At 41.8% G+C, this 15,278-nt stretch overlaps 1 pseudogene; it reads left to right on the forward strand.

The window, feature by feature from the left end:
• Positions 1–15,176, forward strand: part of LOC129354436 (membrane-associated guanylate kinase, WW and PDZ domain-containing protein 1-like) — a 35,273-nt pseudogene extending 20,097 nt beyond the window's left edge.
• The last annotated feature ends 102 nt before the right edge of the window (positions 15,177–15,278 follow it).

Below are 15,278 nucleotides of genomic sequence, written 5' to 3' on the forward strand. Positions count from 1 at the left end.
AAGAGTTTGGCAGAAACAGTGAAACCTGTAGCTATGACAGTTACAGTTCCTTAAAGAAAACATTCGTGGCATAAATTATTCCTGTGCAGTTAGACATGTAGGAACAGCATCATTTTGATTGTCAAAAACCTTAAAAAGTTCAAAAATGGTCGTTTATTAAACTGTACACTCTAACAACTGACAGATTGTTAGATTTCTGACTATGACAGTCAGAAATCTGCATAAAATGGCAACTGTGAAAAATCCATAAGAGATATAAAAACGCCAAGATAAGTTTAATGTCTTGTGACTTGTTTAAAAGTTGAATGGAGTTTCCAGGTTGACGTATGCAGCAGTAGTAAGTTGTGAAAAAGCATAAAAATTTAGCAGAATTTTGTGAAATTTTGTAGAATTTTAATTTATTTCAATGGGACAAAAATGTGCACAAGAACACAAATATTAAAAAAAGTAAAAGAGTGAAGTTGAGCAGAAGATCTATTGGAAATCTCTAGAAGATGATATATGAATTCACAATTAGTTGAATGTGAAACAAACGTACAGAACATTGGCTCATAATAAAGAAAAAACACAACAGAGAAACAGGAAATACTAATAATTATGTATTATTGAAAGAATACCTGAACACCAACCATAAAATCTTAAAAAATGTAAAAAAATGTTAGGACTTTTAAAAAGACTTATAAGCAATACTTAGCCTGGTGGGACACAAGTAAAGCCTGGTGACCCGCCAGGCTGAAAATACACTGGGGAAAAGTCTGTCGCTGGTGAATCAGAAGTTCTGGCGATAAACAATCATTTTGATGTTTGATTTGATGCTGATGAGTAAACATGGAACACTTTCTCAAAGATGAATAAATCATTTGTCACTGAAATCCAGAATAAACAAAACAAAATGAATTATAAAGTAACCAAATCTGCAAAGCAGCCACTGAAAATGTTATCATCCAAAGAACAACCATAAAATCACCTAAACAATGATTTGTTGAGATTCTTTTAATTGATCATGTGATTAATTGGTTAATTGATTATTGGAACAGTTTCCTTCTCCTCCACAGAGTCGTCCTGCAACGGCACCGACTTCGACACGGACAGACGGCTGGTCAAAGGGCCCAGAGGGAGGTCAAAGGTCACATTTATTTCTCTGATTTTTCAGTTGAGTTCAGTCTGAAAATGTTCCAGTAAGACCTGCAGGGATTCAGGAGTGAAGCTTAAAACGTGACCTGTTCCATTCCACCTGGCAGGAAATGAGTCGCCTTCCTTCCTGTTTCAGAGCAACAAATATTGCATAAAAACAGAAAAAAACAGAATGTCTGAATGCTTGGCTCCGCCCCCCGACACATTGAGAACATTCTGTCAAAAGGGGCGGAGCCAAGAGACAGAGGGGTGTGGCCAGGTGCGTAGAGGGGAGGAGTTCAGAGGTCAGGACAGGAAAAGCAGATGACCTGTGAAGGTTTTCTGAACCTCCGCGGTTCTGTTGCAGGACGAGACCCGGTTCTACAGCGTGGATCTGGAGCGAGGGCCCACCGGCTTCGGCTTCTCTCTGCGGGGCGGCAGTGAGTACAACATGGGTATGTGCTGGGGCTGATGGACGGGGGGCCGGCGCAGAGGAGCTCTAAGATACAGGTAACACACTATGACGCACTGTTACACACTGTGACACACTATGACACACTGTGACACACTATGACACACTGTGACACACTGTGACACACATTATGACACACTGTGACACACTATGACACACTATGACACACTGTGACACACATTATGACACACTATGACACACTATGACACACTGTGACACACTGACACACATTATGACACACTATGACACACTGTGACACACACTATGACACACACTATGACACACTATGACACACACTATGACACACACTGTGACACACTATGACACACACACTACACACACACTGTGACACACTATGACACACTATAACACACTATGACACACTATAACACACTGACACACACTGTGACACACTATGACACACTAACACACTATGACACACTGTGACACACTATGACACACTATAACACACTATGACACACTATAACACACTGACACACACTGTGACACACTATGACACACTATGACACACTATGACACATTATGACACACTATGACACACTGTGACACACTATAACACACTGTGACACACTATGACACACTATGACACACTATAACACACTGTGACATATTATGACACACTATGACACACTATACACTTTAACACACTATGACACACTATGACACACTATAACACACTATGACACACTGTGACACACTATGACACACTATGACACACTATAACACACTGTGACATATTATGACACACTATGACACACTATGACACACTTTAACACACTATGACACACTATGACACACTGTAACACACTATGACACAATGTGACACACTGTGACACACTATGACACACTGTGACACACTATGACACACTGTGACACACTATGACACACTATAACACACTATGACACACTATGACACACTATGACACACTATGACACACTATGACACACTGTGACACACTATAACACACTGTGACACACTATGACACACTATGACACACTATAACACACTGTGACATATTATGACACACTATGACACACTATACACACTTTAACACACTATGACACACTATGACACACTGTAACACACTATGACACAATGTGACACACTGTGACACACTATGACACACTGTGACACACTATGACACACTGTGACCACTATGACACACTATAACACACTATGACACACTATGACACACTATGACACACTGTGACACACTGTGACACACTATGACACACTGTGACACACTATGACACACTGTGACACACTGTGACACACTATGACACACTGACACACTATAATACACTGACACACTATGACACAATGTGACCAACTATGACACACTATGACACACTGTGACACACTGTGACACACTATGACACACTGACACACTATAACACACTGACACACTATGACACACTGTGACACACTGACACACTATAACACAATGTGACACACTATGACACACTATGACACACTGTGACACAGTATGACACACTGTGACACACTATGACACACTATAACACACTATGACACACTGTGACACACTATGACACACTATGACACACTATGACACACTGACACACTATGACACACACTATGACACACACTATGACACACTATGACACACTGTGACACACTGTGACACACTATGACACACTGTGACATACTGACACACACTATGACACACTATGACACACTGTGACACACTATGACACACTATGATACACACTGTAACACACTGTGACACACTATGACACACTGACACACTATAACACACTGACACACATTGTGACACACTATGACACACTGACACACACTGTGACAAACTGACACACTATGACACACTATGACACACTGTGACACACTATGACACACTATGACACACTATAACACACTGTGACACAGTATGACACACTATGAGACACACCATGACACACTATGACACACTGACACACTATGACACACACTATGACACACACTATGACACACTGTGACACACTATGACACACTGTGACACACTGTGACACACTATGACACACTATGACACACTGTCACACACTGACACACACTGTGACACACTATGACACATTATGACACACTATGACACACTGTGACACATTATGACACACTATGACACACTATGACACACTGTGACACACTATAACACACTGTGACACACTATGACACACTATAACACACTATGACACACACACTATGACACACTATGACACACTGTGACACATTATGACACACTATGACACACTATGACACACTATGACACACTATGACACACTATGACACACTGTGACACATTATGACACACTATGACACACTATAACACACTATGACACACTGTGACACACTATAACACACTGTGACACACTGACACACTATGACACACTATGACACACTATAACACACTATGACACACTATAACACACTATGACACAATGTGACACATTATAACACACTATGACACACTGTGACACACTATAACACACTGTGACACACTATGACACACTATGACACACTTTAACACACTATGACACACTATGACACACTATAACACACTATGACACAATGTGACACACTGTGACACACTATGACACACTGTGACACATTATGACACACTGTGACACACTATGACACACTATAACACACTATGACACACTATGACACACTGTGACACACTGTGACACACTATGACACACTGTGACCACTATGACACACTGTGACACACTATGACACACTGTGACACACTGTGACACACTATGACACACTGACACACTATAACACACTGACACACTATGACACAATGTGACACACTATGACACACTGACACACTGTGACACACTATGACACACTGACACACTATAACACACTGACACTATGACACATTGTGACACACTATGACACACTATGACACAATGTGACACACTATGACACACTATGACACACTGTGACACAGTATGACACATTATAACACACTATTACACACTGTGACACAGTATGACACACTGACACACTATGACACACACTATGACACAATGTGACACACTATGACACACTATGACACACTATGACACACTGTGACATACTGACACACACTATGACACACTATGACACACTGTGACACACTATGACACACTGTGACACACTATGATACACACTGTAACACACTGTGACACACTATGACACACTGACACACTATAACACACTGACACACATTGTGACACACTATGACACACTGACACACACTGTGACAAACTGACACACTATGACACACTATTACACACTGTGACACAGTATGACACACTGTGACATACTGACACACACTATGACACACACTGTAACACACTATGACACACTGTGACACACTATGACACACTATGACACACTGTGACATACTGACACACACTATGACACACTATGACACACTGTGACACACTATGACACACTGTGACACACTATGATACACACTGTAACACACTGTGACAAACTATGACACACTGACACACTATAACACACTGACACACATTGTGACACACTATGACACACTGACACACACTGTGACAAACTGACACACTATGACACACTATGACACACTGTGACACAGTATGACACACTATGACACACTTTGACACACTATGACACACTATGACACACTATAACACACTATTACACACTGTGACACAGTATGACACACTATGACACACTATGACACACTGACACACTATGACACACACTATGACACACACTATGACACACTGTGACACACTATGACACACTGTGACACACTATGACACACTATGACACACTGACACACACTGTGACACACTATGACACACTATAACACACTATGACACACTATGACACACTGTCACACACAATAACACACTGTGACACACTATGACACACTATAACACACTATGACACACTATAACACACTGTCACACACTATGACACACTAACACACTGACACACACTGTGACACACTATGACACACTATGACACACTATGACACACTATGACACACTGTGACACATTATGACACACTGTGACACACTGTGACACACTATAACACACTGTGACACACTATGACACACTATAACACACTGTGACATATTATGACACACTATGACACACTTTAACACACTATGACACACTATGACACATTATAACACACTATGACACACTGTGACACACTATAACACACTGTGACACACTATGACACACTATGACACACTATAACACACTGTGACATATTATGACACACTATGACACACTATGACACACTTTAACACACTATGACACACTATGACACACTATAACACACTGTGACATATTATGACACACTATGACACACTATGACACACTATAACACACTATGACACACTATGACACACTATAACACACTATGACACACTTTAACACACTATGACACACTGTGACACACTATGACACACTGTGACACATTATGACACACTGTGACACACTATAACACACTATGACACACTATGACACACTTTAACACACTATGACACACTATAACACACTATGACACACTATGACACACTGTGACACACTGTGACACACTATGACACACTGTGACACACTATGACACACTGTGACACACTATGACACACTGTGACACACTGTGACACACTGTGACACACTATGACACACTGTGACACACTGTGACACACTATGACACACTGACACACTATAACACACTGACACTATGACACATTGTGACACACTATGACACAATGTGACACACTATGACACACTATGACACACTGTGACACAGTATGACACATTATAACACACTATTACACACTGTGACACACTGTGACACACTATGACACACTGTGACACACTGTGACACACTATGACACACTATGACACACTATGACACACTATAACACACTATGACACACTGTGACACACTATGACACACTATTACACACTATGACACACTGTGACACTATGACACACTGTGACACACTGTGACACACTATGACACACTATGACACACTGTGACACACTGTGACACACTATGACACACTGACACACTATAACACACTGACACTATGACACATTGTGACACACTATGACACAATGTGACACACTATGACACACTATGACACACTGTGACACAGTATGACACATTATAACACACTATTACACACTGTGACACAGTATGACACACTATGACACACTGACACACTATGACACACACTATGACACACACTATGACACAATGTGACACACTATGACACACTGTGACATACTGACACACACTATGACACAATGTGACACACTATGACACACTGTGACATACTGACACACACTATGACACAATGTGACACACTATGACACACTATGACACACTATGACACACTGTGACACATTATGACACACTGTGACACACTATAACACACTGTGACACACTATGACACACTATAACACACTGTGACATATTATGACACACTATGACACACTTTAACACACTATGACACACTATGACACATTATAACACACTATGACACACTGTGACACACTATAACACACTGTGACACACTATGACACACTATGACACACTATAACACACTGTGACACACTATGACACTATGACACACTATGACACACTTTAACACACTATGACACACTATGACACACTATAACACACTGTGACATATTATGACACACTATGACACACTATGACACACTTTAACACACTATGACACACTATGACACACTTTAACACACTATGACACACTATTACACACTATGACACACTAACACACTGACACACTGTGACACATTATGACACACTGTGACACACTATGACACACTATAACACACTATGACACACTATGACACACTGTGACACACTGTGACACACTATGACACACTGTGACACACTATGACACACTGTGACACACTATGACACACTGTGACACACTGTGACACACTGTGACACACTATGACACACTGTGACACACTGTGACACACTATGACACACTGACACACTATAACACACTGACACACTATGACACAATGTGACACACTATGACACACTATGACACACTGTGACACACTATGACACACTGTGACACATTATGACACACTGTGACACACTATAACACACTGTGACACACTATGACACACTATAACACACTGTGACATATTATGACACACTATGACACACTTTAACACACTATGACACACTATGACACATTATAACACACTATGACACACTGTGACACACTATAACACACTGTGACACACTATGACACACTATGACACACTATAACACACTGTGACATATTATGACACACTATGACACACTATGACACACTTTAACACACTATGACACACTATGACACACTATAACACACTGTGACATATTATGACACACTATGACACACTATGACACACTTTAACACACTATGACACACTATGACACACTTTAACACACTATGACACACTTTTACACACTATGACACACTAACACACTGACACACTGTGACACATTATGACACACTGTGACACACTATGACACACTATAACACACTATGACACACTATGACACACTGTGACACACTGTGACACACTATGACACACTGTGACACACTATGACACACTGTGACACACTATGACACACTGTGACACACTGTGACACACTGTGACACACTATGACACACTGTGACACACTGTGACACACTATGACACACTGACACACTATAACACACTGACACACTATGACACACTGTGACACACTATGACACACTATGACACACTGTGACACACTATGACACACTATAACACACTATGACACACTATGACACACTATAACACACTGTGACATATTATGACACACTATGACACACTTTAACACACTATGACACACTATGACACACTATAACACTATGACACACTGTGACACACTATAACACACTGTGACACACTATGACACACTATGACACACTATAACACACTGTGACATATTATGACACACTATGACACACTATGACACACTTTAACACACTATGACACACTATGACACACTATAACACACTGTGACATATTATGACACACTATGACACACTGACACACTTTAACACACTATGACACACTATGACACACTAACACACTTTAACACACTATGACACACTATGACACACTATAACACACTATGACACACTATAACACACTATGACACACTATGACACACTATAACACACTATAACACACTATGACACACTATGACACACTATAACACACTATGACACACTATTACACACTATGACACACTAACACACTGACACACACTGTCACACACTATAACACACTGTGACACACTATGACACACTATAACACACTATGACACATTATGACACACTATGACACACTATAACACACTATGACACACTATGACACACTATAACACACTATGACACACTGTGACACACTATAACACACTGTGACACACTATGACACACTATGACACACTATGACACTGTGACACTATGACACACTATAACACACTGTGACATATTATGACACACTATGACACACTATGACACACTATGACACACTATAACACACTGTGACATATTATGACACACTATGACACACTATGACACACTTTAACACACTATGACACACTATGACACACTATAACACACTGTGACATATTATGACACACTATGACACACTTTAACACACTATGACACACTATGACACACTATAACACACTATGACACACTATTACACACTATGACACACTGTGACACACTATGACACACTGTGACACATTATGACACACTGTGACACACTATGACACACTATAACACACTATGACACACTATGACACACTGTGACACACTGTGACACACTATGACACACTGTTACACACTATGACACACTGTGACACACTGTGACACACTGTGACACACTATGACACACTGTGACACACTGTGACACACTATGACACACTGACACACTATAACACACTGACACACTATGACACAATGTGACACACTATGACACACTATGACACACTGTGACACACTATGACACACTATGACACACTGTGACACAGTATGACACACTATGACACACTGACACACTATGACACACACTATGACACACACTATGACACAATGTGACACACTATGACACACTATGACACACTGTGACATACTGACACACACTATGACACAATGTGACACACTATGACACACTATGACACACTGTGACATACTGACACACACTATGACACAATGTGACACACTATATGACACACTATGACACACTGACACACTATGACACACACTATGACACACACTATAACACACTATTACACACTGTGACACAGTATGACACACTATGACACACTGACACACTATGACACACACTATGACACACACTATGACACAATGTGACACACTATGACACTGTGACATACTGACACACACTATGACACAATGTGACACACTATGACACACTATGACACACTGTGACATACTGACACACACTATGACACAATGTGACACACTATGACACACTATGACACACTGTGACATACTGACACACACTATGACACAATGTGACACACTATGACACACTATGACACACTGTGACACACTATGACACACTATGACACACTGTGACATACTGACACACACTATGACACAATGTGACACACTGTGACACACTATGACATACTATGACACACTGACACACACTGTGACACACAATCAATCAATCAAATTCTATTTGTATAGCACATTTCAGCTACAAGGCATTTCAAAGTGCTTTACATTATAAACACAAACACAAAGTCATGCAACATATAATAAAATACCAAGTGTTATTTATTTATTTATTAAAAAAAATTTTTTCCTTTTCTTTTTGTCATGGAATTTAAGCGCCTGTTACCGCCGGACTCCGCCGTCCGTTTAACCACGGGTATTCGTCGGGCCCCGTTGCCCACAACAGGAAAAAAATAAATAAAAAATTACATTCATATCCACAAAAAATCTGGATTTTTTCAGAAAGAAATGGTTTTTTTTCTGTAATTTGGCAGTTTACAGAAAAAGTCTGATTTGTTTGACTCATGAAACAATATTTGCACCACAACCGTTGAAGGTTGGACTCGAGCCTTGAGGTCCGCATAAAAGGCTGATTCGAGTTTGATACACGCTCCACCTCCTCAAGTGTGTGTACCTGTGTCCTGCAGGTGTCCGACCACTGGTTGAGATCAACGGCGGCAGCACGGCGGGAATGACCCACAGTCAGGCGGTGGAGCAGATCCGCAGAGGAGGAAACCGGATCCACCTGTTCTCAAGAAAGGCAACGGATACGTCCCAGATTATGGTGAGACTCAGACTCGAAGCAGTTCTGTTCACCAGCTTGAAAAACAGCAGACCGTCACAGGCATGGCACGGTCTTCTCCTGCTGTTCACTTTTTGTTTGTTCTGTTTAAATCTGTCGGCTCCAGTCAGGAAGAAGAAGAGGAGAAATTGCAGCTTCCTCCTCTTCTGGGATCCGTCTATCTGAGTCCAGTGGTTCTGATTCACTTGGTTGTTGTCTGGATCCTGCAGACATGCTTGTTTTGAACAGAATCAAAACTAGGAATCAAGTATATCCGAGTTTTTATCCAATCAGGATCAGATGATATCATGGCTTCTATGTTTTTATGACTTCACTTTACATTAGCATGTTTTCTCTTGTTTAACTGGATCATTAGCTTGTTAGCTCATGTTTAATTGGGTCATTAGCCTGTTAGCTCATGTTTAATTGGGTCATTAGCCTGTTAGCTCATGTTTAATTGGGACTTTAGCCTGTTAGCTCATGTTTAACTGGGTCATTAGCCTGTTAGCTCATGTTTAACTGGGACTTTAGGCTGTTAGCTCATGTTTAACTGGGTCATTAACCTGTTGGGCTCATGTTTAATTGGGACTTTAGGCTGTTAGCTCATGTTTAACTGGGTCATTAGCCTGTTAGCTCATGTTTAATTGGGACTTTAAGCTGTTAGCTCATGTTTAATTGGGACTTTAAGCTGTTAGCTCATGTTTAACTGGGACTTTAGGCTGTTAGCTCATGTTTAACTGGGTCATTAACCTGTTAGCTCATGTTTAATTGGGACTTAAGCTGTTAGCTCATGTTTAATTGGGACTTTAAGCTGTTAGGTCATGTTTTAATTGGGACTTAAGCTGTTAGCTCATGTTTAACTGGGACTTTAGGCTGTTAGCTCATGTTTAACTGGGTCATTAACCTGTTAGCTCATGTTTAATTGGGACTTTAAGCTGTTAGCTCATGTTTAATTGGGGCTTTAAGCTGTTAGCTCATGTTTAATTGGGACTTTAGCCTGTTAGCTCATGTTTAACTGGGACTTTAGGCTGTTAGCTCATGTTTAATTGGGACTTTAGCCTGTTAGCTCATGTTTAACTGGGTCATTAGCCTGTTAGCTCATGTTTAATTGCGCCTTTAAGCTGTTAGCTCATGTTTAACTGGGTCATTATCCTGTTAGCTCATGTTTAATTGGGACTTTAGCCTGTTAGCTCATGTTTAACTGGGACTTTAGGCTGTTAGCTCATGTTTAACTGGGTCATTAGCCTGTTAGCTCATGTTTAATTGGGACTTTAGGCTGTTAGCTCATGTTTAACTGGGTCATTAGCCTGTTAGCTCATGTTTAACTGGGACTTTAGGCTGTTAGCTCATGTTTAATTGGGACTTTAGCCTGTTAGCTCATGTTTAACTGGTCATTAGCCTGTTAGCTCATGTTTAATTGCGCCTTTAAGCTGTTAGCTCATGTTTAACTGGGTCATTATCCTGTTAGATCATGTTTAATGGGACTTTAGCCTGTTAGCTCATGTTTAACTGGGACTTTAGGCTGTTAGCTCATGTTTAACTGGGTCATTAGCCTGTTAGCTCATGTTTAATTGGGACTTTAGGCTGTTAGCTCATGTTTAACTGGGTCATTAGCCTGTTAGCTCATGTTTAATTGGGACTTTAAGCTGTTAGCTCATGTTTAACTGGGACTTTAGGCTGTTAGCTCATGTTTAACTGGGTCATTAGCCTGTTAGCTCATGTTTAATTGCGCCTTTAAGCTGTTAGCTCATGTTTAACTGGGTCATTATCCTGTTAGCTCATGTTTAATTGGGACTTTAGCCTGTTAGCTCATGTTTAAACTGGGACTTTAGGCTGTTAGCTCATGTTTAACTGGGTCATTAGCCTGTTAGCTCATGTTTAATTGGGACTTTAGGCTGTTAGCTCATGTTTAACTGGGTCATTAGCCTGTTAGCTCATGTTTAATTGGGACTTTAAGCTGTTAGCTCATGTTTACTGGGTCATTAACATGTTAGTGTATCCTTTTTAATTATCATCGCTTTTCGTCAGTCCTCTGCGTTGTGTGAATATGGACCAGGAGACAGGATGTAGTTTATCTGTATGAAACAGGATATAAAATAATCAGGGACCAGGTTCATCACCGGCAGTACAGCACCTTACGAGGAATAGTATTTTAGACTTAGACTTAGACTTAGACTTGACTTTATTGATCCCTTGGGAAGACTCCCTCAGGAAATTATAGTTACCAGCAGCTCACAGGCAAAAATGTGGCACACAGTAAGCATACACAAATACAAAAAAATACAAATTAAATACAAAACAAGAATATAAATACAACACAAAAGGAAATTATAGCAATTTGGTGGATAGATTGACCAGTGATATGGTATTGCACTGTATGGTTTGGCCTGATAAATATGGAGTTCACATTTGTAGAAAAACTACTCCTTCTTCCCTCTGTCCTGTGTCACCTCCGACCCCCCAGTGAGGAGTTGTACAGTCTGAAGGCGTGGGGACAAAGGAGTTCTTGAATCTATTGGTCCGGCACTTGGGAAGCAGCAGTCTGTCACTGAACAGGCTCCTCTGGCTGCTGATGACGTCGTTAGCAACAATCTAACAGAACATTTTACAGGACCGTTACAATGTTCCCAGTGAACCTACCTCGTGCCCCCTCTCATGAACTGGCAACAAGATATCTATGTTCACTATAGTTAATGTTGCCAACCACCAGGAGGGGGTGCTGCTTCACCCATTACGCCTGAACCCAAACTTGGAAATAAAGACAAGTTGAATTCTGTACAGTATTAACTATGTTACATTAGCTCATGTTTAACTGGGTCTTTAGCCTGTTAGCTCATGTTTAACTGGGTCTTTAGCCTGTTAGCTCATGTTTACTGGGTCTTTAGCCTGTTAGCTCCTGATCCTGAGCTAACAGTGTTATTCTCCTTTCCCTCTTCCTCTTCCTCCTCTTCCTTGCCTCAGTGGAGCTCTCCAGCCTCTCTCTCTGTATGACCAACTCCAGGCAGGGCGCCCTGCTTCTACGTGATTGGACGAACCGAGAACTCGCGGTTGGTAGCTCTGCTTCCTCCTTCATGTCTTCATCCTTCCATCTCTTCCTCAGCATCATCATCATCGTGGAGTCCAGCCTCAGTCATGTGATCAGGTCACATGTTCCTGTTCAAGCTGGTTTTGGTTCTGACGTTGTTCTGTTTTGCTCCATCAGGCCCTGAAGAAGGAGCGCACACCTCCTCTTCCTCCTCACAGGAGCGGGAGTCCGTCATGGCAACTGCTTCCCTCAGCAGGCGGAGGGGAGGAGGCGGTGGGGGGGGGAGGAGTGGAGTTGGAGGAGCTCCTGACCTGGACCTGGACCTGGTGGAGGAAGAGGAGATGAACAGGAGAAGAAGACAGGACAAGAAAAGGAATCAGGCGGTGAGAGAGGAGAGGAGGAGCAGGAGCTTCCCCAGGGAGTCCCTGCTGTCAGAGGAGGCGCTGAGGGGGCGGAGCCACACTGTCAGCCTCACAAAGCATCATGGGAGCTCTGCTGCAGCTCCGCAGGCGGCGTTCTCCTTCCTCATGCCCATGAGTGATGACGGGCCTCCATCTGACAGCCAATCGCCAGCCAGCTTCTTGGAGGTCAGCCAATCAGCCGCCAGCATGGCCCCTACGGAGCAATCTGATTGGAGGAGGGAGCCGGGGAGTGGGCGGGATCTCTGGCTGAAACCGAGCCCACAGCGGCTGAGTCAAGTTCTGATTGGCTGCAGGCGCAGTGGGCGGAACTTAGCAGATGGGCTTTCTCTCTGATTGGCCAGCAGTGATGTTTATGCTTCACAAGGGCTTCTGTGATTGGCCACTGAGAGAAGCCCCGCCTCCTGCTGACGGAGCCACACCTCATTCCCCATCATGCCTCATTCTCAATACTGACATGTGTCTGCCTTGTACTGCGGTTACCGTGGCAACTAAGCCTGCTGCATGTTTGGTTCCTCCAGTCTGTATGCAAACGGCGGCGCCTCCTGGTGGCCGTATGTCAGCATGTGAATACGACCGGAATGAGTTTTTATTTTTGTAACATGTAAATGATCCTGACATGATTATTGATATCTGATATATTATTGATATGATTAGAAATGAAAAGATCTGCTTGCTTGTAAAAAGAGAAACTGATGATTTAACAGAGCCATAATTACACACACACTCACACACACACACACACACTCACACTCACACACACACTCACACACACACACACACACTCACACACACACTCACACACACACACAACACACACACACACACACTGATGTCAGGTCC

This window comes from Poeciliopsis prolifica, unplaced genomic scaffold, assembly GCF_027474105.1.
Source record: "Poeciliopsis prolifica strain line A6 unplaced genomic scaffold, Auburn_PproV2 SCAFFOLD110, whole genome shotgun sequence".
NCBI lineage: Eukaryota > Metazoa > Chordata > Actinopteri > Cyprinodontiformes > Poeciliidae > Poeciliopsis > Poeciliopsis prolifica.